Here is a 27,979-nt window from a genome sequence, read left to right as displayed (position 1 = left end):
TCTTAAAATGCAAAGGATTCGAAATTGTCTTTTCCACACTGCCTGAGGAAGGGGAAAGCCCCCGAAAGCTTGTGGGATTAAAAATAAAATCGTTGGACTATAACTTGGTGTTGTAAAATTGTTTACAATTGTTAACCCCAGTCCATCACCGGCATCTCCACATCATGATCATGAAGGTCAGGGACTATGAATTTAGGACAGTAGTAGCAAAATTGATTGAAAAAGGGCTTGAAAATAGAAAGCAGAAAGATATTACCAACAGCCACCATTGGCACACTAGACCAGAATACCATTTGTTATATGATGTGGAGATGCCGGTGATGGACTGGGGTGGACTAATGTAAGGAATCTTACAACACCAGGTTATAGTCCAACAGTTTTATTTGAAAATCACAAGCTTTCGGAGGCTTCCTCCTTCGTCACCTGATGAAGGAGGAAAGCTCCGAAAGCTTGTGATTTTCAAATAAAACTGTTGGACTATAACCTGGTGTTGTAAGATTCCTTACATTTGTTATATGAGCTAGGAAACTCTTTCTATCCACTGACAAGTGATCAAACTTGTGCATTGTTTAATGAGTTACAGTACTTTCCACTTCAATTTGTGACATGTGTACTTTAAGAACTGATCCATTAAACCACTCAAAGCACCCCATCTGTGGTGCTTGATATCAAGAGCACTTTCTCCAATAGTCACAAAATTGATCAGGGGAGTATGAAAACTTGCTGATGGCAATATTACATATTAAAGGTCATGTTATAACTCAAGACTTTATTGTACAAGCACTCACCTGTAACAAACTCACTGTTAACTGTCAGGCACCTCAAAGAATAGCAGTCCGAGTCATTTAATTTTGAAGCATAAACCTTTTATAGTGCAACACAATTTTTAGTTGCTCTACATTGTTCTACATTGGATTGTCAGTCCCTCATGTCGATCAGTAGAGGAGTGAGGAGTCAGCATTTAGGAGCTCAAATGTTTTGCTTAATGGAGAAGAAATTCACACTAACCATATTATCTCCTGACTGTGTTAGGCAGTTCAGAGAAAAGCAATGAGGATGGTTTTGGGACTTAAAATTGTAAGTTATGAGGATAGAATCACAGACATTCTCATTGGAGAATGTCACCAACACATTAACAACCAGAGGGAATTTCCCCTCCCCTGTTAATTTTATCCATGGATACAATTAACGTCCCCCCCACACACACATCTAAGTAAGGCAACAGTAAGCAGGTTCTTTAACAGCACTGGAAAACACAAATAAAAAATCCTATGGGGGTAAAATTCAACTTTGGCGGGGGTGGAAAGGGGCGATAGTGGATCAGCCGCCTGTTATACATCCTGCTCGATTTTCGGTTCCATTGAAGGGTGTATAACGGGCTGCGATCTGCTGCTGCCCATTTTGCGCCCTGACAAAATTCAATTTAACCTTACATTAACGCTATGCTGCTTAACTCCTTTAAAAAAGGACCTCAATGTACATCTTTATAACGATAATTTAGTGAAAGAATTTTTGTTTAACTTTACACACAGAGGAAGTCTAAGTATGGGCACCAGTGATTAAATACCCTTTCGAACATTAGGGTATCAGTTATATTGTGACCATTAGGAATAACTGCTAGATCCAATGGGGGTAATTTTGACTTTGTGCAATAGTATAAAATGGGTGATAGCGAATCGGCAGCTCATTTTACATGTCTCCTGAATTTCATTTCCATTCAATTCACTGTCGCCCGCTTTACACTATCGCACAAAGTCACAATTACTCCCAATGTTTCTTAATATCCAGCAGTTTTCATTCACTCGGGGTCAAGGTGAAATTCAGAGTTGTATTTTCATGGGCCTGGAGGAGACCGTTGCAGTCAAAATAATACACAGTCCAGTGGGAGGAATGGGCATGATAGGCTTTGTAGCCTGTTCTTACACCCTACTTTCTAATGTTCCTGTTTGTAAGGGTAACAGTTTACATCCAGGAATGATTAGTGTAGAGAGTAGATCAACTAGAGAAGAGAAGGCTGAGGGGTGACCTAATAGAGGTCTTTAACATTATGAAGGGTTTGATAGGGTAGACATGGAAAAGATATTTCCACTTGTGGGAGAGTCCAAAACTAGGAGCCATATATATAAGATAGTCACTAATGAATCCAATAAGGAATTCAGGAGAAACTTCTTTACCCAGAGAATGGTTAGAATGTGGAACTTGCTACCACATGGAGTAGTTGAGGCGACTAGCATAGATGCATTTTAAGGGGAAGCTAGATAAGTACATGATGGAGAAAGGAATAGAAAGATCTGCAGATAGGGTTAGATAAAGCAGGGTGAGAGGAGGCTCGTGTGGAGCATAAACACCGACATAGACTAGGTGGGCCGAAAGGCCTGTTTCTGTGCGGTAAATTCAATGTGAAAATTAACTCAGGAGACGGGACTGTGTATCTGTTGGAGCAGTGGCTCGATGTGAAGGAGCCACTATAAAAGCTTCAAATAACTCAAGTAATGCACTTTCCTTTTTTTAAAAAAAGAGAGATGATCGAGGGATATGAAGTTGGGTAGGTAGATGGGATGGCTTTATCAAAAAAGGACAGGCTTGGTGAAGTTAATTACCTTTGTGTGTGCCAAAAAATTATGTTCATAAAAACTAAGGGATATATTTTCTTTTGTTTGCATGAGTAAATGAAGAGGGAAACTCACTTTTAGTTTTACACTAATGCTAGTGAATGGAGGAAAATACGTTCCCTGGTTGTGCACTCTTGTTAAAAGAATGTTTTGTTGTTGCAAGCTCAATATCAATATCTTCCAACAGTTATTGTCTGCACAACAGCAAATAAAAACCTTCTGGAATTTGCTCATAAATCTTCCTTAATGAAAACCTAAACAAAATGAGAATCTAACTTTAAACCTAGACCCAGAACAAATAAATATAAAAGTAATTGCAACAGAATCATACCTTTGTCTTAGCTATAAGTTTAAATTGTGATCCTTAAAACTCAGAAAAAGAAAGAGAAATTGAGCAAAAGTTATCACCTGTACAGTAGGTAATAAAAGAAAGACTTCTATTTTGTATAGTATATTATCATGTCTCTTAGGAACATCTCAGAGTGCTTCATATATTATGAGTTACTTTGAAGTGGGCAATGACTGTTGTTAAGTAAGCAAACACATCAGCCATCATGTACATAACAGGATCCCACAAACAGCAATGAGATGAATGACCATTTCACCTCTTTGTGTTAGTGTCATGGCCTCACCCTCCTTATCTCTGTGACCTCTGGCCTCTTGTATATCTTCCCCTCCCTTCATTCTACCATTGGTGACTGTGTTTTCGTCTATGGAATTTCCTCTCTAAACCCCTCCACCTCCCTCTTCTCCATTAAGATCCTCCTTAAAACCTATCTCTTCAACCAAACTTTTGGTCACCCCTCCTAATATCTCCTTCTTTGGCTTGGCATCCATTATTTTGATTCCACCTCTGTGAAGCGCCTTGGGACATTTTTCTATGTTAAAAGTACTATATAAATACAAGTCCTTGTTGTTGATTATGATTAAGGGAAGATTGCTGGTCAGAACACTGGACGAACTCCCCACTCTTTTTGAAATAGTGTGCTGGGATCTTTGCCCATCAGAGTAGACAGACAGACCACCTCATCTGAAGGTTGTCATCTCTGACTTCCAGGGGGCGAATTTCTGTGGGGGTTTACGCTATTTCTCCAGGGTTTCTGCGGCTCTTCCGACAAAATTATGGCAGAAAATCGGGCAAACCCCCTATAGAAATTCACCCCCCCCCCAATATTACCCTGAGCCTAGGTTATGTGCTCAAGTTCTGCAGTTGGATTTGAACCCACAACCTTCAGGCTCAGAATTCTATGAATTGAAATTCATACATAGGAACACAGTAACATTAGGAACAGGAGTAGGCCATTCTGAAAATTTATTAATGTCTTCCTGTATTTTGTTGCATTCCTCCTCGGTATTAACTATACCTCCCAATTTGGTGTCTTTTGAAACTGTACTTCGGATTCCTAAGTCCAAATCGTTTATGTAAATGGTAAACAATAGTGGTCCCAGCATCGATCCTTGTGGAACACCACTTCCCACCTTTGCCAGTCTGAGTAACTACCTTTAGCCCCAACTCTCTATTTTCTGTTTTGTAGCCAGCTTGCTATCCATTCTGCTACTTGTCCCCTGACTCCACATGCTCTGACCTTAGTCATGAATCTACTATGCAGTCGAAGGCCTTTTGAAAATCCAAATATATTACATTTACTACATTAACCTTGTCCACCCTTTCTGTTACTTCTTCAAAGAATTCAATAAGGTTGGTCAAGCATGACCTTCCCTTTTGAAATCCGTGCTGACTATTCTTTATTATATTTTCGGTTTTTAGATATTTTTCTATTGCATTATTGAGTAAGGATTCCATTATCTTTCCTAACACTGACATTAAGCTAATTGGTCCATAGTTCCCTGAACTGGTTCTATCTTCCTCTTTAAATATGGGAATCACATTAGCTGTCTGCCAGACCTTTGGCATTATTCCATTTTCTAATTAATTTTTATATATATGTAATTGTGCCTCTGCTATCTCCTCCCTAACTTCTTTTAATATGCACGGATGCAATCCATCTGGACCAGGGGTTATCCTCTCTAAGTTTATTAGTTTATCAATTATTTCCCCCCTTTTTATCTAAAATGTCTTTATACCTTTTTTTGATCTCTTGTTCTAATGTCAAGCCCACCATGTTAGTCTCCCTATAAATACTGAGGCAAAGTAATTATTTAATATTTCTGCCACTTTGCTGTCTTTACCTGTGAGTTTATCTTGTGTATCCCTTAGTGGCCCTGTACCTATCCTGATTTTCTTTTGTTATTTATGTGTCTGTAGAATACTTTACTATTTCTTTTTATATTCCTTGATAATTTAATTTCGTAGTTTCCCTTTGCTTTCCTAATTGTTTTTTAACTTCTTTCCTAACATTTTTATATTCCCTTTTGTCATTCTTTCCTTTGTTGTCTACATACTTAGTGTATGCCTTTGTTTGAAAATGCCAGTTATTCTGAAGAGAAGTTCATTTTCAGTCAATTAGTTAGAAACTACTCAACACACAGCACATTATGAGCAAAACTTTCAGAGACGCTTGAATCACCACTGGGGCTTTATGGGCAGTGGGCAGCTTATTGCAGAATTGCAGGTAAAGTGCTTTGGGATGTCCTGAGGCCGTGAAAGGCGCTATGTAAATGGAGTCTTTCTTTCTTTCTTTACGTGTACAATAATGTTAATTAAATTTCAAGCTTGTTCAATTTATGAATCTATAAGCTCCAATTATCCATATTATCCTTCTCAGTTAATAGCATTCATTTTGCCACAATAAAGGTCTCATGGCTTCCACTATGAAAAAGACATAACTATTCAAAACTAGCCTCATTGTTGGAAGTGGGATTGTTTTGTGACCAAATTCACTCCTATCACGTAATGCAGAATATGGCTTAAAATGATTTCACATAGTGGTTTGGCAAGAAAATTATTTCTTTCTCTGGGATGATAAGCCTGAGAGCAGGCACCACAGAGGAAAATTTGATTTATGATGGCAATGTCCAGTTATCAGTGATTCAGGCTGTAAGATTGCAGGGTTTCAGGATTACACTGACTGTACAAGTTTACAGACTCGTTGGACATCTCTGAGGCACATGATGCGAGTCTATTATGATATAAACTAGCCCATGGAAATTACAAACTGGGTGAATAAACTGTCAAAATTGCCTTATAGTTAAATATAATAATGCTGCTGTTACTGATTTGCACATGACTAGATGGTAAGACAATCCTATCCCATTAGGAGAAATTCAAATTCTGAGAAAATAAATGTGGAAATGTATTTTGTTACATAAACTGAAGAACCATTTTGTTATGGTAGGGAAGTGTTTTAAGAATTGTTGGCTGTATCTTCTTCTGTGGGTTAACTTTATGAGTAAACTGGCGAGGAGTTAGTGCTAACTGATCTTTCTTCCATTATTGGCTAATGTTTACAGTTCTTCTCCCATGTTTAAAGGTTTTATTTTAAATTCACAAGCTTTCGGAGGCTTCCCCCTTCGTCAGGTGAACGATGAAGGGGGAAGCCTCCGAAAGCTTGTGAATTTAAAATAAAATTGCTGGACTATAACTTGGTGTTGTAAAATTGTTTACAATTGTCAACCCCAGTCCATCACCGGCATCTCCACATCATGTTTAAAGGTGTTGAAGATAATTAGGCCAAGAGAATTCCCTAACTTGGCCTATTGAAGAAGGCTGAGCTCTTACTCAAAGCAGAATGTTGAAGATGGGCAAGGAGTCAGAGTTTGAACTATGCGCTAACAGAATGCAGTGGTAGATACAGGGGGATGTATGGGATGCAGCCGTATCCAACAGCAATAACTTACATTTCAATAACACTCCTCCTGTGCAGGAAGATGTGTCAGAGTGCTTTACAGGAGTGGACAAAGAGCAGATACTTGTGCACAGGGCGAAAGCATTGTCAAAGGGAAGGGTGCTATGGAGATTTAGGAAAGCAGGGTCGAGTGTTCCAGAAGATGGAGGGTATAGTAGCTAAAGGGGCAGTTGCTGATCCGCCTTGTTAAACTGTCTCTTTCTGCCTCTCTATGTAAGCCTGGAACTGATCCCTGGTCCCCACCCAACCGGAAGCATTTCATACACTGGAATGAATTAAGTTATTTATTGAAAGTGGTGTTCTCGAACATTGTGGCAATTGTTTTAGAACTGAGTGGTTTGCTAGGCCATTTCAGAGGGCATTAACAGTCAACCATATAGTGTGGAACTGAACTCATTTTAGAGGAGGCAGGTTCTCTTCCCATTACTGAAATTGTTGGGTTTTTATGACAATCTGACAACAAATCAGCCACTGCTAATGTCGATAGGAAGATGAATAATTATTAGTGTTTTCTTAACGGTATAAATGGATGGAAAAAATTACATACTCATATAATGGCAGTATAAATTCATTGATTTGAGAGTGATTTTATTTTAGTTCATACTTTTAAAAACACTAAGAAGTATTATTTTGTCTCTCTTATATGAATGCCATATTTATATTAACAATGGCTGATGCGCTTCAACCTATCGGCTACCTCTGGGATTGGATCAGAAATCCTGACCGACAGTGGGGTGGCATCAGGCTGACAGCAAGGCAAAGTGGAGATCCTGGCTGATACCAGGATAGGGTCAGGGATCCTGGCTGATACCAGGATAGGGTCAGGGATCCTGGCTGATACCAGGATAGGGAGGGAAATCCTGCCTGATACCAGGATAGGGAGGGGAATCCTGCCTGATACCAGGATAGGGTCAGGGATCCTGGCTGATACCAGGATAGGGAGGGAAATCCTGCCTGATACCAGGATAGGGTCAGGGATCCTGGCTGATACCAGGATAGGGTCAGGGATCCTGGCTGATACCAGGATAGGGAGGGGAATCCTGCCTGATACCAGGATAGGGTCAGGGATCCTGCCTGATACCAGGATAGGGTCAGGAATCCTGTCTGATACCAGGATAGGGTCAGGAATCCTGCCTGATACCAGGATAGGGTCAGGAATCCTGTCTGATACCAGGATAGTGTCAGGGATCCTGCCTGATACCAGGGTAGGGTCAGGGATCCTGGCTGATACCAGAGTAGGGTCAGGAATCCTGCCTGATACCAGGTTAGGGTCAGGGATCCTGGCTGATACCAGGGTAGGGTCAGGGATCCTGGCTGATTCCAGGATAGGGTCAGGAATCCTGGCTGATACCAGGATAGGGTCAGGAATCCTGTCTGATACCAGGATAGGGTCAGGGATCCTGTCTGATACCAGGATAGGGTCAGGGATCCTGTCTGATACCAGGATAGGGTCAGGAATCCTGTCTGATACCAGGATAGGGTCAGGGATCCTGGCTGATACCAGGATAGGGTCAGGGATCCTGCCTGATACCAGGATAGGGTCAGGGATCCTAGTCTCAATATAAGAGGTTGGCCATTTAGAACTGAGATGAGGAAAAATTTCTTCATGCAGAGGGTTGTGAGTCTTTGGAATTCTCTACCCCAGAGGGCTGTGGATGCTCAATCGTTGAATATATTCAAGATTGAGATCGATAGATTTTTGGACAATAAGGGAATCAAGGGATATGTGGACAGGGTGGGAATGTGGAGTTGAGGTAGAAGATCAGCCATGATCTTATTGAATGGTGGAGCAGGCTCGAGGCGCTGTATGGCCTGCGCCTGCTCTTATTTCTTATGTTCTTATGTTATGTAACAGGGGGTTAGGTGGGAAATATGAAAAATCCTCACTGTTAGATTATAGAGTGCCTGAGCATTGCCACTGAGATGTAGCTTCCTGTTCCTGCTTGGAGCCTTCGATCACTTTGAAGGTAACAATTTGATTTTGAGGTCTTGATTCTGGTCCTAGTCCATGAAACCCACTTTACACATTTTCTAGTACTGTTCAGCCATCAGGTTTTCCACATTCCATGGTTAGATTCATGGAACTTTTGCCACCTAAACCGTTGAAATGGCACATCAGCAGCTTCACAGGTGTGTATACTCTATCATTGTAGGTGAGCACTCATTGGCTGTTTCACTCCCGCCATCGCTATTAGATTTGAAACACATGTTGCAAATCAAAGGAAAACACCATTTATTTTAAATGGGTTAAAGTTTCTGTTAAAAATCAGACTGGAGAATATCATCCAAACGTTGATACTCATTTATCACAAATAGTAATTTTTACGTCTGCTCTTTCCTGAGATCAGCATTTGCTTCTTTATCATCTAGTTCTTTATCTCCCACAGAGTTGGCAGTGAATCTACTGGAGAGCATTCCCTTTCACTTGTAGGTTAAATATTACCCAATTGAAACTCTGGATTTAAGAGGATGCTTTATCAGGTGAGCCCTGACTTAATAATCAATAATAGAATTTAATATCTTCCTTTACTAAACAGACATAGTCCTTGGTATAATTCTGGTTTAAAAGAGCTACTAGGTCCTGGTAGAGTTATATATTCAGCTTGTGAACACTGTGAATGGTAGGGACAACTGCATTAGACTAGTTTGAATGCCAGTTAAAACCAAGGAATCCAGGTTTATGCATTGCCATCCTTACCAGTAGGCTTGTCATTTAGACTACTTCACAGTTCAAATCAAGATACATTTTGTTTTTTCTCCATTTCCTTTTTATTTGGTTTCTCTACTTTCAAAGATTCAGATTTCTGCTTCAATTCCATTTAGATGTTTCTCACCGAGTCATTAAGAGTTCACTCTGTTGCCCTCTGTTACTTTGACTTGCTTGATGTACCTCTTCTGATTCATATTCACTGTAGGCAGGTTTCAGTTATGAAATTTTCCTGCTCATTTCTCACATTTTCAGTGGCCAACTCTGGTAAAGTTAAGGGAATCTTAGGCTAAATGATACAATGAAGTAAACGTAGAAGACAAATAGAAGACATTTGGAGATGGAAAAAAAGGAACATTCATGATATTTGCAAACCAGTCCCCAAAATAGATCCAAAGATTTTTTTAATAGAGTCTATTGGCCTTTAGGGGCAACGGAAAAATCTTTATATCTATTGAAGGGACTAGTTTGCATTTTTCATGAATGTTCCTTGTTCCATCTCCAAATGTCTTCTATTTGTCTTCTGTATTTACTTCATTGTGTCCTTAAGTCTAAGATTCCCTTAAGCTTCATCTGATTTTTAATCATTACTCATTGGTCTAGCCAATAAGCCCTAGATATGTTAACCCTTTTAAATAAATTAATTTACACTTTTATTAAATAGTAGACATAGGAATTCCATTACTAATATCACAGAGTGAGATTTTTTGGCTGAGTTAGATTCACTATCAGCCCCGTTTAGAGTTCCAGATGTTTAAAGGAAAGATGTGCCTTTTTATAGGACCTTACTATGTCTCTCAGAGCTGTTTCAAAGCCGTTCACATACATTTGAATTACTTTGCAATTCATGCCTGTTTTAGGCAGATGTTAAAGACAGTCAGTTAGCAGACAGCAAAACTCCATAAACATCAGTAAGATGAATGACCAATTAATTTGTTTTTATTGGGATTGGTTGAGGGAGAAATGTTGAGTAGGAAACTCTTCAAATAGTGCCATGGGTTTTCTAACATATAACAGAACCGCCAGACAAGGCAGTAGTTTAATGTCTCATCCAAAGAATAGCACCTCCAACAATGCAGCACTCCTTCAGTGCTGTACTCAACCTAGATTATGTGCTCAAGTCTTGGAGTGGGGCATGAACTCATGATCTTCTAACCAGAGGCAAAAGTGCTAGCAATGAGCCAAGCTAAGTTTAGATTTTTGCCTTCACTTCACTTCATTCTGTTCCTTCCAACTGTGGCTGCCTTTCTGCTGGATGGTCTAACACCCCAATATCTCAGACTTTATTACTATTTGGTAAGGATCTTTAAGAACCTCTTCTATGCAGCATCCTGTTGAAGAGATACTTTGATAGAACTGAAGATGTGACTTAAATGCTGGCCTTGCCAGCGACGCCCACATCCCATGAACGAACAAAAAAAAAGTAGTGGACAGGGGACGGTTTATGGATGTTGTTTATATGGACGTCCAGAAGGCATTCGATAAAGTCCCTCATAAGAGACTGTTAGCTAAAGTCAAAGCTCATGGAATTGAGGGTAAATTATTGACCTGTTTAGGAAATTGGCTGAGCGGAAGGAGACAGAGAGTAGGGATAATGGGCAGGTACTCAAATTGGCAGGATGTGACAGGGATCTGTGCTGGGGCGTCAACTATTCACTATTTATTAACGACTTAGATAACGGGATACAGAGCCACATATCCAAGTTTGCCGTTGACACAAAGATAGGCAGTGTTTTAAGCAGCGCAGATGGAAGCATAAAATTGCAGAGAGATATTAATAGATTAAGCGAATGGGCAAAACTGTGGCAAATGGATTTCAGTGTAGGCAAGTGTGAGGTCATCCACTTTGGACCTAAAAAGGATAGCTCAAAGTAATTTGTAAATGGTGAATAGCTTGAAACATTGGAGGTCCAAGGTCCATGTACATAGATCATTAAAATGTCATGGACAGGTACAGAAAATAATCAAAAAGGCCTTTATATCGAGAGGACTAGAATACAAAGGGGTAGAAGTTATGCTACAGCTATACAAAGCCCTGGTTAGACCACACTTGGAGTATTGTGTTCAGTTCTGGGCCTCACACCTTAGGAAGGATATATTGTTGTTGTAGGGAGTGCAGCGTAGATTTACTGGAATGATACCTGGACTCCAAGGGTTAAAATATGAGGAGCGATTACACAAACTAGGGTTGTATTCCCTGGAATTTAGAAGATTAAGGGGTGATTTGATCGACGTTTTCAAGATATTAAGGGGAACTGATAGGGTAGATAGAGAGAAACTATTTCCGCTGGTTGGGGAGTCTAGGACTAGGAAATATAGCCTAAAAATTACAGCCAGGACTTTCAGGAGTGAAGTTAGGAAACATGTCTACACACAAAGGGTGGTAGAAGTCTGGAACTCTCTTCCGCAAACGGCAGTTGATGCTAGCTCAATTGTTAATTTTAAATCTGAGATTGATAGATTTTTGTTAACCAAAGGTATTAAGGGGTATGGGGATGAGGCGGGTATATGGAGTTAGGTCACAGATCAGCCATGATCTCATTGAATGGCGAAACAGGCTCGAGGGGCTAAATGGCCTACTCCTGTTCCTATGTTCCCAAGAGCCTGACAAGGAAGTGGTCAGCAGCCCTGAGCCCATGATTCTCTGCCCACTAATTTTAATGGGTGGAAAATCACTGTCTGCCTGATGTCTCAGATACCAGAGTTGCTGGGTGGTCAGGCTCTTAAATATTTTACTGGAGATCTACTATTCAGGAGAGGCTTTATTTTTCTAAAGTGCATTAATAGAGGTGAACTATCCCCTAATTAAAATATATTAATATCATAATGATTCACCTCTGAATTTAAGCGGACTGTTTGCAAATGCATACCTTCAGTATCAGACTTATTCCTTAACAAGTTGGGTTAGTGCCAATCATTAGGTATACCTGTCAGCTAAAATGTCATAATATGCAATACCTGTTGCTATGCCAATGATTTCATAATAGGCCCTTCCCTGTTGCTAAGATAATGAGATAGCATTTTGTGGGATGCAAACCTCCTACCTGCACTTCACCGATACCTATCTCTCACCCACACAGTTACTCACCCATCCAGTCAATCACAGTACCTAATCCACGCAATCACGACTTCAATTGACATTATGCTTTTTAGCCCTCCAGGGGTCCTATTATGGTAACTGAGTAGAAGTTTGTGCTGATAGCTATGACAAATGATACAATTATGGATGGGATATTGTATATTTCTGAATACAGTAACGTACCTTTTTTAGAAATAAAAGCTTAGGGAGGGGATGGCAGAGTGGGCTAGCCCGCTTTCCTTTTACCTTTGGGACCACGGCTTACCTGCATTGTTTGAATGAAAGGGCTAGAGAAAGACGACTTTAAGTCAGATTTCCTGTTGTTACACTCAGTTGTGTTGGATCGACTAGGTGCAGTGCATGCCTGTAACAGCCTGCCCGATATTCCTCTATGCACTGTGTCCAGGTAATCCAGTATATCCAAATGCAATAACAGGAAATCTTCCACCAAAGTCTTCTCTCTCCATTGGTTGGAAAGTGCATATGTGAATCAAAAGCTTTCGGAGGCTTTCTCCTTCGTCAGGTGAGGAGTGCGGGATTCCCTGGAAGGTTATCACATTTATAGTCAGAGAACAATACCTGGTGATTACAGATAATCTTTCCAACTGCCCGTTGTCAAGGCAATCAAAGTGTTCAGACAGAGTGATGTAACCTACAGGACCACCGAATATACAAACGGCCAGAACAAAAAACAGACAGAGACAGAGAGAGAAACATCCGAAAGGAAGAGAAAGACAGAGAATGACCCGTTGTGTTAAAAACAGATAACTTTTTTTCGCTGGTGGGGTTATGTGGAGCGTGACATGGCCACAGCGAAAAATCGCATAGACCTCCTCAGAAGACTAACACAGGACGCAACCAACAGAGTACCCTTCGTTGTCCAGTACTTCCCCGGAGCGGAGAAACTACGCCATGTTCTCCGCAGCCTTCAACATGTCATCGATGATGACGAACACCTCGCTAAGGCCATCCCCACACCTCCACTACTCGCCTTCAAACAGCCACCCAACCTCAAACAGACCATCGTTCGCAGCAAATTACCCAGCTTTCAGGAGAACAGCGTCCACGACACCACACAACCCTGCCACGGCAACCTCTGCAAGACATGCCAGATCATCGACACAGACACCACCATCACACGAGAGGACACCACCCACCAGGTACATGGTTCATACTCCTGTGACTCGGCCAACGTTGTCTACCTCATACGTTACAGGAAAGGATGCCCCGGAGCATGGTTCATTGGCGAGACCATGCAGACACTGCGACAATGGTTGAACGGACACCGCGCAACAATCGCCAGACAGGAGGGTTCCCTCCCAGTCGGGAAAACTTCAGCAGTCAAGGACATTCAGCCACCGATCTTCGGGTAAGCGTTCTCCAAGGCGGCCTTCGAGACACACGACAACACAAAATCGTCGAACAGAAATTGATAGCCAAGTTCCGCACCCATGAGGATGGCCTCAACCGGGATCTTGGGTTCATGTCACGCTACACGTAACCCCACCAGCGAAAAAAAGTTATCTGTTTTTAACACAACGGGTCATTCTCTGTCTTTCTCTTCCTTTCAGATGTTTCTCGCTCTCTCTCTCTCTCTGTTTTTTGTTCTGGCCGTTTGTGTATTCGGTGGTCCTGTAGGTAACATCACTCTGTCTGAACACTTTGATTGCCTTGACAACGGGCAGTTGGAAAGATTATCTGTAATCACCAGGTATTGTTCTCTGACTATAAATGTGATAACCTTCCAGGGAATCCCACACTCCTCACCTGACGAAGGAGAAAGCCTCCGAAAGCTTGTGATTTTCAAATAAAATGGTTGGACTATAACCTGGTGTTGTAAGATTCCTTACATTTGTCAACCCCAGTTCATCACCGGCATCTCCACATTATGTGAATCAAATTAGGGCTGTGTTAAGCTATTGCTACGGGCACAAGTCCTTTATTTATTCTCTTTACATTTTTCCCTCTTTGGGGTCAAATCACCTTTGTGACTGTGCGATGCCAGACACAAAGGTGCTAATGTGTTGGTCTGGAATTTCTTGGCTCACTATTTAAACAAAGGTTTACCTATTTATTTACCCATTTCAATTGTTAAAATGGCAGACAGAGGAATTTCATACAAAAGCAAATGAGAGTTTATTACTAATATATTACACAGGGTGTAATCGATTGCACCCATATTGCAACCTATTTGATAGCACATTATTTTAAAAAGTAGACATTTAGAGTGGGATTTTCCTGTCCTGTAATTCATTGCCACTACAACAACAACATTTATACAGCACCTTTAACATAGCAAAAACATCCAAAGGTTCTTCACAGGAGCGTTATCAGACTAAAAATACGGTGAGTTACGAGGATCATATGACAACAACAGAATGCAATAGAAAATTATTTTCCGCATAATATCAAACATAATTGTGTTTTCAACGCAAGTTTTTGCATGTTATTTTGATATCCATGGTAGGAAAAATGGAATTGCTGACTGTGTGATTTACCTGTCAGAGCATTTTAAACACTGAATTGTTTATTCATTTCCAATGCAGCACAAATGAATAGTGAAAATATCAACTGCACAAGATGAAAGGAGCTGTGAACAAACTTTTCATGTAAAAGAACAATTCTGAAAATATTGATGAAATGTTTGTTTAGGATTTAAAAATGACTACCAGTGGATAGTAATAAATAAACATAACAATCTTTCATTTATAGCCAGTATTATGTACTTGCGATCATCATGAAAAGCAGGATGTAGAATATACTTTATAGCAGTTTTACCAGTCAAAAGATCTAGAAGGACAACAGGGAAAAGGGGACCAGATTTATTACATTTTGAGCAATTGATCCCAAAAACCTGCGATCCCATTCCACTGCTGTAACAATGGCAGGGCAGGACTTCCAATGTGCCCAGAGTAAAGTGTCTGACTCCATTGGATTTCCCAGGGTCAGGCAATCTTGGCGGGTGCCCATGCGAGCATCAATGCAGCTGGGCTTCCCATTAGTTGGTTGGTGGGGGGAGGGTTTAAGGAAAATGCTTCTCTCGCCAGTTGCTTGGGGGTGTGTGTGGGGGGGCGTGGGGCTTGGCGGGATGGTGGTTGAGCTGGAAGGTATGGCTGAAGACTTCAATAAGTTGCCCTCTGTAGGAGGGGTTGATTTTCGGATGGCCGAGCAGGTGCGTTGGGGGCGGGGGGGGCTCTGAAAATGGCGGAATCCCGGAGCGGGTTCGGAGCCCGGCTCCAACCCGCTCACTTCCAGGTTACCCAATGATGCGTTTGGGTGCTCGCGCAGCTCCCACATGTGGGACTCCCACCGGTAATTAAAGCCGGCGGGGTGATAATATCGATAGTTATTTAGGTAGTTGAGGCACTTGACAGACCTCATTGACTGGAGATTTTGGCAGGAGTGCAATTTTGAAGGATCCTCAGCGTGTTTCCCGTGCTGTGGGAAACACTCCCTCTTGGAGCAGACGTGTTGCAGCCAGTGGGAGATGCAAAGGATTATTTTGACAGTTGGGGGGAAAACCTCATTTATTGCAGCAGGGCACTCTGTCACTTCAGACAAAGTTTTGGCTGCAACATCTTTGTCTTTCCACTCAAAATTATTAACTTATACCCTAAACTCTGCTGTGCAAACACATTTACCTACTTTGCGGACCCCCTCAAACTCACACCATCAGGATGGGGGGGCGCCACGGCAACATTCATTACTTCATCCGAGGACGAGCAACATCACCAGCCTCACCAGGCATGCAGTCCACCTCCGCCATGTGGAGCTCCACAACACAGTGCTGCATCACAGGCACCTGCACAACAGCAGGGAGGGCAACAACAGAGAGAGCGGCGTTGCAGGAGGCACTACCCTCACCACAGGGTCTACATACCGAGGCTCAGCTTCCTGGACCTCTCTGAGGAGTGGTGCATACGGAGGCTCAGAGTCAGTCGCCAGGTAGTCGCGGACATCTGCAGCCTCCTTCATGCCGAGCTGCTCCCGGCTGGCCCGAGCAGCATCTTCTTACCTGTCGCTGTCAAAGTCACCACTGCCCTCAACTTCTTCGCCTCCGGATCGTCCCAGGGTGTCACCGGGGACATCGCTGGGGTCTCTCAGTCGTCTGCACACAAGTGCATAAGGCAGGTCATCGACGGCTTATTTCGCAGGGACTCGCACGATATCAACTTCCCCATGGATGACCTCAGCCAGACGGAGAGGGCAATGGGATTCCCCGCAGTGGCTGGCTTCCCACGGGTGCAGGGTGTAATCGATTGCACCCATATAGCAATACGAGCACCTCCACACGAGCCAGGACTGTTCATCAACAGGAAGGGCTATCACTCCATCAACACTCAGCTCATCTGTGACCACTGCAAAAGATTCCTTCACGTGTGCGCCAGATTCCCTGGCAGCTGCCACGATTCCTTCATCCTCCGGGAGTCCAACATCCCGCCCCTCTTCCACGCACCGAACACCTGTAAGGGCTGGCTCCTCGGGGACAAGGGATACTCCCTGCACACGTGGCTCATGACACCTCTGAGGAACCCCATCACCGAGCAACAGCGTCGATATAACGACAGCCACATCGCTCCCAGGTCTACAATTGAGCATGCTGTAGGTCTGCTCAAGATGCACTTCACGTGCCTTGATCGTTCTGGGGGAGCACTTCAATACGCGCCAGACAGAGTGGGACGCATTATAGTCGTCTGCTGTGCCCTGAACAACATGGCACAACAGAGAGGGGTGCCGCTGGAGGTGGTCCCATCCACATCTGCCACCCATATTGAGGAGGAGGAGGAGGATGAGGAGGAGGAACAACCCATGGGCAGAACAGCGGCTCACCTGGCTGCTCGTGAGGCCATGGAGTCACTGATAAGTGAAAGGTTCTCCAAACATCAGGCAGTGTGAAGAGTCCAGTCCTCAACACCTGGACAGAGGAGCGGCCACACCAGCCCCCTCCCTGCCCCCTGCACAAAACAGTGGTGCAACTACACCTACACCCACTGTAGAATGGGTGGCATCAAGTGTGCGTGTTCATGGTGAACCTCATGAAAGGGACTTATTACACATGCCAGTCAAGAATGACCAAGACGTGGCAGTAGTGTTGACAATAATAATATTTAATGTGCCATTAACAAAAATCAAATATAAATAAAAAACATGACAAACCATCAAACACCCTTGTGCATCCCCTTTGTGCTCACAAAACCTTTGCCTTACGCTTCCGACTACTCCTATGTGGTGCATCCCCTGTGGCTGCAGCAAAGGTAGTGCGAGGTTGCACTTGTTCATGCCCTGACCGATTAGATGCTTTGGGCCGACGCCTTCTGGGTTTCGGTGACCTTAAGGACCCCTCCAAAGACTGCTCCATCTGCACCTTTTCTAATTGACCGGGAGCTGTCAGATTACCCATTATTTATTCTTTAGTCTTTGCTTTAAATGCATTTTGTTAGTCCTCACTTTCCAGCCATACTGCAGCCTTCTCGTTATAGAAGGGTGGAAGTGTTGTAGGCTATTAGTTTCATACCCACTGTCAATGATGTGTCATGACTGCTAAACACGCAATGTGATTTGAATGGGCTAGGTCTCTGGTACAAGTTTCTCCTCTCTTCCCTCACTCCGTCCCCCCAACTCTGAGATTGAGTACTTTAACAAGGACTGGTATTTCATCTAGTTTTTTTAAATTCATTCATGGGATGTGGGTGTCACTGGTGAGGCCAGCATTTATTGCCCATCCCTAATTGCCCTTGAGAAGGTGGTGGTGAGCCATCTTCTTGAACCGCTGCAGTCCGTGTGGTAGGGAGTTCCAGGATTTTGACCCAGCGACGATGAAGGAACGGCGATATATTTCCAAGTCCGGATGGTGTGTGACTTGGAGGGGAACGTGCAGGTGGTGTTGTTCCCACATGCCTGCTGCTCTTGTCCTTCTAGGTGGTAGAGGTCGCTGTCGAAGAAGCCTTGGCGAGTTGCTGCAGTGCATCCTGTGGATGGTACACACTGCAGCCACTGTGCGCCGGTGGTGAAGGGAGTGAATGTTTAGGGTGGTAGATGGGGTGCCAATCAAGCGGGCTGCTTTGTACTGGATGGTGTCGAGCTTCTTGAGTGTTGATGGAGTTGCACTCATCCAAGCAAGTGGAGAGTAATCCATCACACTCCTGACTTGTGCCTTGTAGATGGTGGAAAGGCTTTGGGGAGTCAGGAGGTGAGTCACTCGCCGCAGAATACCCAGCCTCTGACCTGCTCTCATAGCCACAGTATTTATATCGCTGGTCCAGTTAAGTTTCTGGTCAATGGTGACCCCCAGGATGTTGATGGTGGGGGATTCAGCGATGGTAATGCCAGGGTTGTTGGTTATGGTAGAGTGAGGAATATGCCGGGCCATGAGGTTACAGATTGTGCTGAAACACAATTCAGCTGCTGCTGATGGCCCACAGCGCCTCATGGATGCCCAGTTTTGAGCTGTTAGATCGGTTCTGAATCTATCTCATTTAGCACGGTGGTAGTGCCACACAACACGTTGGATGGTGTCCTCAGTGCGAAGACGGGACTTCGTCTCCACGAGGACTGTGCGTTGGTCACTCCTAGTGGTCCAGGTAGACTATATTTCTTAATGCTAAAGGGATCAAGAGATATGGGGAAAAAGTGGGAACAGGGTACTGAGTTAGACGATCTGCCATGATAATTTTGAATGGCGGAGCAGGCCCGAAGGGCCGAATGGCCTACTCTAGCTCCTATTTTCTATGTTTCTATGTTTCTCGACCGTGAGACTGGCCACACTCAGACAGTCGGTACATGAACAATAATAAACTCCAATAAATAGAACTAGCAAGGAGAGAAAATCGGAATGACTTCAGACCTCAAAACCAAGGAATAAATGGACTATGTCATGTGATGTCAAGATATGGCTTGATTTCGTTGTTCCCTGTTGTTTGTTTTATTCATACTTACTTCATTTCATATACTTCAGTGTTGCAGTTTGTAATATTTTTGAAAAAAACCTGTTTTGAGCAACATTCACTGTGTGGAAGTTATGTGGCGCTGAGATACATGGGCCCGATGCTCAATGAGCTGTGCAACACTTATCCTCAATATACTACAATCTCCATGGCAGAGGCAAGCAGTTGGAGAGAGAGAGACACAGATGGAGAGATTGACTGGGAATGAAAGAATAAGATGAGAATAATTAGACTGGGAGAGCGCACATTCGGTCAGAGGCATACAGTGAAGGAGGAAATGGTTGTAAGTGAAAAACAGCACAGGAAAGGAAAGCTGGAAATGGTGAGCTACGATGGAATTGGTAAAATGGCTGGAGAAACTAACAACAACTTGCATTTATATAGCTCCTTTAACGTAGTAAAATGTCTCAAGGTGCTTCACAGGAGCGTAATCAAGCCACATAAGGAGATATTAGGACAGGTGACCAAAAGCTTGGTCAAAGAGGTAGGTTCAGAGAAAAAGATGCAGATAGGCTCCGAGCGATCTGGCAAGCAAGAGAGATTTGTGTAATAGTGCCATGACAACGTGAACAATATGCTGGGAGAATGACAATGGTCCAGAAAGATAATAACGGCTTATTTTAATAGCATGTGTGTGCTACAAAGACGGTAATTACAGATAACACAGCTGCGTGTTTCCTGGCTACTTTATTGGGTGAAAAATGAAAAACATCTTCTATACTGAGAAACTGGATTGATTTATTGTTTGATCTTATCACAAATCCTTGCCACATATTGCTTTAGAAAGAACCAAAAGAAGGGAGGGAGAGGTTAGGGATTTTTTTTTATGCAGAGGGTTGTTGGAGCATTGAATGCCTTAACAGGAACAGTGGTGGAAGCAGAATTCTTAATAGCTTTTAAAAGGGAAGTGGATAAATATTTCAAAAAGAAAAATTAGAATGGTATGGGAACTAAATGGATAGGTCTTTCAGAGACCTGACAAGATGGCCATGTAAAATTTCATGGGGTGGGAAATTCGTCTACGGAGGCAGCACTAAACGGGAGGTATTGGATCGGCCGCCTGTTGTATGCCCGCCTGATATTCAGTTCCAATGGAGTCAATGGGACAGAATTTTCAGCGGGGACTGTAACGGGAGACCAATTCGATACGTAGAATTACATAAAATTACAAGGAATATTACAGCGCAGAAATAGACCTTTCGGCCCAACATAGGCCATTCTATGTGGGTGTTCATGCTCCACACGAGCCTCCTCCCACCTTACTTCATCTCCCCCATCAACATATCCTTCTATTCCTTTCTCCCTCATGGGGGCCGATTTTCGGATGGCCGAACGGGTGTGTTGGGGGCGGGGGGGCTCCTAAAATGGCGGAATCCCGGAGCGGGTCCGGAGCCCGGCTCCAACCCGCTGACTTCCGGGTTCCCCAGTGATGCATTCAGGTGCGCGCGCAGCTCCCGCATGCGGGACTCCCACCGGCAATTAAAGCCGGCGGGATGCTACTTTACATAGTTATTTAGGTACTTGAGGTACTTGACAGACCTCATTGAGTGGAGATTTTGGCAGGGGTGAAATTTTGAAGGATCCTCAGCGTGTTTCCCGTGCTGTGGGAAACACTCCCTGTTGGAGCAGACGTGTTTCAGCCAGCTGCCAGTGGGAGATGCAAAGGATTATTTGACAGGTGGGGGGAAAACCTCATTTATTGCATCAGGGCACTCTGTCACTTCAGACAAAGTTTTGGCTGCAACACCTTTGTCTTTCCACTCAAAATTCTTAATTTATACCCTAAACTCTGCTGTGCAAACACATTTACCTACTTTGCGGACCCCCTCAAACTCTCACCGTCAGGATGGGGGAACGCCATAGCTGCATTCATGACTTCATCCGAGGACGAGCAACATCACTAGTCTCACCAGGCATGCCGTCCACCTCCGCCACGTGGAGCTCCACAACACAGTGCTGGGTCACAGGCACCTGCACAAAATAGTCGTGCAACTACACATACACCCACTGTAGAGTGACCCAATGGGTGGCATCAAGTGTGGGTGTTCATGGTGAACCTCATGAAAGGGACTTATTACACAAGCCAGTCAAGAATGGCCAAGACGTGGCAGTAGTGGTGACAATAATAGTATTTAATGTGCCATTAACAAAAATCAAATATAAATAAAAAACATGACAAACCGTCAAATACACTTGTGCATCCCCTTTGTGCTCACAAAACCTTCACCTTATGCATACGACTACTCCTACATGGTGATTCCCCCGTGGCTGCAGCAGAGGTAGTGGCAGGTTGCTCTTGTTCATACCCTGATCGATTAGATGCTTTGGAATCTACGCCCTCTGGGTTTCAGTGCCCGTGAGGGCCCCTCCAAAGAATGCCCCACCTGCACCTGTGCAGGGGCAGACTCGGCCACCTGGAGAGGAGGCAGCATTGTGGGTACTGGTTGAGAGGGGGGCAATGGTTGAGACATGGGGGCGCTTTGAGTGGCGTCCCCTTTCGCCATCGTCCCTCTCCTGGACCAGGCCCACATCACTCCTACCACCCTGCTGGACGACAGTTTGGAGGACAAGTGTGAAGCCTTGTAGGGCCAGTGCTAGTGTATCTGCCTGCCTGTTTAAGGCAGCAGAAAGTTGCTCACCCTGAGTCCGAAGGGCCATTGTCAGGGCCTCAATGACTCATTGGTGAGCCACGCTTGAAGCTCAATGGAGGCTAGCCTTCCCTCCATCGCAGACATTCCCGCACTTACCCGCGACACTATCTCAGAGATGCCCTCACGTCCCTGTGACAGTATCTCAGAGATTCTCTCCTGTATCTGTGCCACCATTCCACTCATGCAGGAGTTTGACTCCTCCATCCTCTGCGCGATTGTGCAGAGTGTGCATGGCACCTGTTCCAGCACCTCGCAAATGTGCTGCTGCCCTTCGATCATTCTCCTTTTAGAGGATAGCCCCCAGGGTTCAACACCTGTGTCCAACTGAGCAGAGCCTGGAGAAGAATCCTCCCACCAACGCGGACTCTCCACAGTTGCCCCTGCCACCAGTGTCTGTTCGTGCTCACGTGTTTTTTTTAATTCATTAATGGGATGTGGGCGTCGCTGGCGAGGCCAGCATTTATTGCACATCCCTATTTGCCCTTGAGAAGGTGGTGGTGAGCTGCTGCCTTGAACCGCTGCAGTCCGTGTGGTGAAGGTTCTCCCACAGTGCTGTTAGGAAGGGAGTTCCAGGATTTTGACCCAGCGACGATGAAGGAACGGCGATATATTTCCAAGTCGGGATGGTGTGTGACTTGGAAGGGAACGTGCAGGTGGTGTTGTTCCAATGTGCATGCTGCTCTTGTCCTTCTAGGTGGTAGAGATCGCGGGTTTGGGAGGTGCTGTCGAAGAAGCCTTGGCGAGTTGTTGCAGTGCATCCTGTGGATGGTACACACTGCAGCCACTGTGCGCCGGTGGTGAAGGGAGTGAATGTTTAGGGTGGTGGATGGGGTGCCAATCAAGCGGGCTGCTTTGTCCTGGATGGTGTCGAGCTTCTTGAGTGTTGTTGGAGCTGCACTCATCCAAGCAAGTGGAGAGTATTCCATCACACTCCTGACTTGTGCCTTGTAGATAGTGGAAAGGCTTTGGGGAGTCAGGAGGTGAGTCACTCGCCGCAGAATACCCAGCCTCTGACCTGCTCTCGTAGCCACGGTATTTATATGGCTGGTCCAGTTAAGTTTCTGGTCAATGGTGACCCCCAGGATGTTGATGGTGGGGGATTCGGCGATGGTAATGCCGTTGAATGTCAAGGGGAGGTGGTTAGACTCTCTCTTGTTGGAGATGGTCATTGCCTGGCACTTATCTGGCGCGAATGTTACTTGCCACTTATGAGCCCAAGCCTGGATGTTGTCCAGGTCTTGCTGTATGCGGGCTCGGACTGCTTCATTATCTGAGGGGTTGCGAATGGAACTGAACACTGTGCAATCATCAGCGAACATCCCCATTTCTGACCTTATGATGGAGGGAAGGTCATTGATGAAGCAGCTGAAGATGGTTGGGCCTAGGACACTGCCCTGAGGAACTCCTGCAGCAATGTCCTGGGGCTGAGATGATTGGCCTCCAACAATCACTACCATCTTCCTTTGTGCTCGGTATGACTCCAGCCACTGGAGAGTTTTCGCCCTGATTCCCATTGACTTCAATTTTACTAGGGCTCCTTGGTCCCACACTCGGTCAAATGCTGCCTTGATGTCAAGGGCAGGCACTCTCACCTCACCTCTGGAATTCAGCTCTTTTGTCCATGTTTGGACCAAGGCTGTAATGAGGTCTGGAGCCGAGTGGTCCTGGCAGAACCCAAACTGAGCATCGGTGAGCAGGTTATTGGTGAGTAAGTGCCGCTTGATAGCACTGTCGACGACACCTTCCATCACTTTACTGATGATTGAGAGTAGACTGATGGGGCGGTAATTGGCCGGATTGGATTTGTCCTGCTTTTTGTGGACAGGACATACCTGGGCAATTTTCCACATTGTCGGGTAGATGCCGGTGTTGTAGCTGTACTGGAACAGCTTGGCTAGAGGCGCAGCTAGTTCTGGAGCACAAGTCTTCAGCACTACAGCTGGGATGTTGTTGGGGACCATAGCCTTTGCTGTATCCAGTGCACTCAGCCGTTTCTTGATATCACGTGGAGTGAATCGAATTGGCCGAAGACTGTCTTCTGTGATGGTGGGGATATCGGGAGGAGGCCGAGATGGATCATCCGCTCGGCACTTCTGGCTGAAGATGGTTGCAAATGCTTCAGCCTTGTCTTTTGCACTCACGTGCTGTACTCCGCCATCATTGAGGATGGGGATGTTTGCAGAGCCTCCTCCTCCCGTTATTTGTTTAATTGTTACTCACCATGTGCGACCCCAACTAAGTGAGGACGGGGACCCACCGAGGTGTGTGTATCTGCGCTGGTGGATGGCTCGCTCAGATGTAATGGTGTTCCCTCAGAGACCGGCAGGTCCTCTGAGGAATCGCCCTCTGCCGTCACGGCGGTCGCTGAAGGCCCTGGAAGAGAACAGAAGGCAATATTAAACATGATGACAGATGTTGAGGTGCTGAAGATGGCAAGGCATGTTAACGTCATTTGCTATTGTGAGTGCCAGTCTCGGCGTCCCCGATGGACAGGCACGCGGGGGTGTGGCTTAGTTCAAGAGCCTCCTGCTCCGCATCTGTGAGGATGACCAGATGTTGCGGCCCCTCTCCGGACTTCGTCCTCTCCCGTGCCTTCTGAGCTCACTTCTCCTATAAGGGGAGAAAATAGAAAGGCGTGAGTGAGGGATGGTGACATGGCCAACCGATGAATGCATTGGTTTGGGTGCGGCTGACCGTGAAAGAGATGTATCAGAGGGTGAGTATGAGACAGAACCATGACATTGTATGAGGATTGGGTTGAGTGGTAGTGGTGGGATGAGTACTGGGGAGGTGAGGAAGTGCAGGTAAGTTGAAAATGAGGTTTGAGTGGGTGTGAGGAGTGGTGTGATAGAGTAGTGTTGGCAGTGCAGAACGAGTTGTGGGGTGGGGGCGGTGATGTGGAAGACGGAATGTAGGAGAATGAGTAAGTGTACTCACTTTTGCTGACCTAGTACGGTCATTGAAGTGCTTCCTGCGCTGTATCCAGGTGCGGGAGACGTTGCTGCTGCTGCTGACCTCCTCTGGCATCTCGAGCCAGGCCTTCTTGGTGGCAGAGGCAGGCCACGTCCGCTGGGTAGAAAATATCCCTCCTCCTCCTCACCCCATCCAGTAGGACCTGGAGTGAGGCATCGATAAATCTGGGAGCAGCCTTTCCCCTGGTCTGCTCCATTCTATAATTTTGGTTCTTTGCTGCAGGAGCAGCATTGGAGGACTGCCCCTTTAAATAGGGCTCCTCCGGCTGACAGCCTGTGATGCGGGTGCACAGTCCGCCCTTTGTGCAGGTTGATGACGGGAAACCCGGAAGCCACGGTAAGTGGCTTCAATTTACCCGCAATTGGGTGGGGAACGGACGTATTTTACTGTGTGGGTTACCCACATGCCCATTTGCCCCCCCACTGTTATTCTGCCTCCCTGGTAATATCAGGGTCATTGTGCTTATCTAGCTTCCCCTTAAATGCATCTATGCTATTCGCCTCAACTACTCCATGTGATAGCGAGTTCCACATTCTAACCACTCTGAGTAAAGAAGTTTCTCCTTATTGGATTTATTAGTGACTATCTAATATTTATGGCCTCTAGTTTTGGACTCTCCCACGAGTGGAAACATTTTCTCTACATATACCCTATTGAACCCCTTCATAATTTTAAATATCTCTATCAGATTACCCCTCAGTCTTCCCTTTTTGAGATACCATCCATTTTGCACTAGTATGCAGAAAAATAAATATTTCAGGTATATTTACTATGCTTTTTGCAGTTTTATTTCACTGTAACTGTTAAAGATTTTTGTTATTATCTAATTCCTTGGATATAACAATAGGAACTCTGTACTAGTTCAACTATAATGAGATAAAGTTTCCATTAAATGTAATGAATGCTGTTCCTAAACTGAATGGTTGGAACATTTGAGTCACAGCTCAGAGACAGAGATTCAAGTTTCAGGGCTACCAAATGTTAACATTTTCCAAATTCAACTGGCAGCACACATTAGGGATGATTTTCCTGGGTCTAATGACCCAGGAGTGACGTAGAAGAAGTGCAGTTAATCAGGAATATGGGTAGAGGACCATACCATTGGGTCTCTGCTCCAACAGTGTTTCCCACAAAATTATTTTTATTTCTTCTTGGGTTGTGGGTGACGCTGGCAGGGCTGCATTTATTGTCCACCCTGCTGGTAGTGGTAGGCCTTCTTCTTAAACCACAGCCGTCCTTATGCTAATGGTGCTCCCATTGTGGTCACTGTCGGTAGAGAATTCAAGCATTTTGACCCAGCGACAATGCGGGAAGAACAAGATATCTCCAAGTCAGGATGGTGTGTAATTTGGAGGGGATTTTGCAGGTGATGGACATTGAAGGTCAGGGAGAGGTGGTTGGACCTTTTCTTGTTGGAGATGGTTATTGCCTGGCACTTAAGTGGCATGAATTTTCTTTATGAATGCTACCTGCCACTTGTCAGCCCAAGTCTAGATGTATCCAAATCCTGTTATGGGCCGGCACAGGCTGTTTCATTAATGGAGAAGTTCTGAATGGAGATGAACAGCCCCACTCCTAACTTCATGATGGAATTAAGGTCATTAATGAAACAGCTAAAGATGGTTAGGCCAAGAACTCTTTCTCTTCTAATTAAATCAGATTGTCTTTGAGAACTGTTAATTTTGCTATCACAATAAGAAGTGATTTATCCCAGATCTGATTTTAATTATTATGCAATTGGATCCAATCACCCACATACAGATACTTCAATTTCCATCATGCTAAATCTCTATTGTGTGCAGAATTTATTCACTTTTAATTGATGGCATAATTGACTCCTTTTTATGTATTAAATCAAGGGTAAGGAACCTTTAGAAAAATGGTGTATGTCGGACAATGTAACGATCCTTATGTTAAGTAGGTTGCCTTGTTGAATCAAAGGAATGGAAAAATTAAAATGAATTGCTCTTTCTATGCTAAATTTACTAGGATGACATTTTGGTAACAGCATCTGTTCAAAGTTCTGCTCCATTATATAACAATTCTTGTCCCCACTAATTGGTAAAGCATTACCAATTCCTCACGTCCCATCTCGGCAAGTCTTTCTTGTTCCCTCAGTGTTATGCTGCAATTACCCTATTTTGCACTGGGCATTTTTGCACTGCCCCCGGTACCAAGCATGCATAATATGGCTAGTTTTGCCCACTGTTTCAAATGGTGGAGTTAATAAGATTACCAGAAGGAATTAGCTCTGCACAGCTCATATTGTGAATTATCTTGCAGAATAATTGCATCCAAAATATTATTGGCTGATTGCATGCATTTTTCCACTTCATCAGGGTTCAGCTTGTTACCATTTACCAATGAGATAAAGTTATAGGAGGCACTTAGATTTAATGCAGGAGGACTAGTTGAGGTGGCTTCAGTGAATAACATTCAGGTAAGGCACTTTTTTAGTGAGTTTCAAACCTCTTAATGTATCAGAGATAGAAGCTTTGTGCTCTACCTTGGCTTTATAATATCATCTGTCCTAACATCTACTTATGTGGCCCGGTGTCAAATTTTGTTTGATAAGGAGGAGGTAGTTAAAAGATTGGCAGTACTCAAAGTAGAAAAGTCACCTGGTCCAGATTGGATGCATCCTAGGTTACTGAGGGAAGTAAGGATGGAAATTGCAGAGGCTCTGGCCACAATCTACCAATCCTCTTCAGATATGGGGGCGGTGGCAAAGGACTGGAGGACTGAAAATCTTACATCCCTATTCAAAAAAGGGGAGAGTGATAAACCCGGCAATTACAGGCCAGTTAGCCTAACTTCGGTGGTGGGGAAACCTTTAGAGACAATAATCAGGAACAAGAGTAATTGGCACTTGGATGGGTTAATAAATGAAGATCAGCAGGGATTTGTTAAAGGAAAATCGTGTTTGACTAATTTGATTGAATTCTTTGATGAAGTAACAGAGGGGATTGATGAGGGTAGGGCAGTTGATGTTGTGTATCTGGACTTTCAAAAGGCATTTGATAAAGTACCACCTAATAGACCTGTAAGCAAAATTAAAGCCCATGGGATTAAAGGGACAGTGGCAGCATAGATATAAAATTGGCTAAGGAGCAGAAAGCAGAGAGTAGTGGTGAATGGCTGTTTTTCAGACTGGAGGGAAGTATACAGTGGTATTCCCCAGGGGTCGGTATTAGGACCACTGCACTT

The sequence above is a fragment of the Heptranchias perlo genome, chromosome 21, assembly GCF_035084215.1.
Source record: "Heptranchias perlo isolate sHepPer1 chromosome 21, sHepPer1.hap1, whole genome shotgun sequence".
NCBI lineage: Eukaryota > Metazoa > Chordata > Chondrichthyes > Hexanchiformes > Hexanchidae > Heptranchias > Heptranchias perlo.
Note: the sequence above shows the minus strand (reverse complement) of the source record.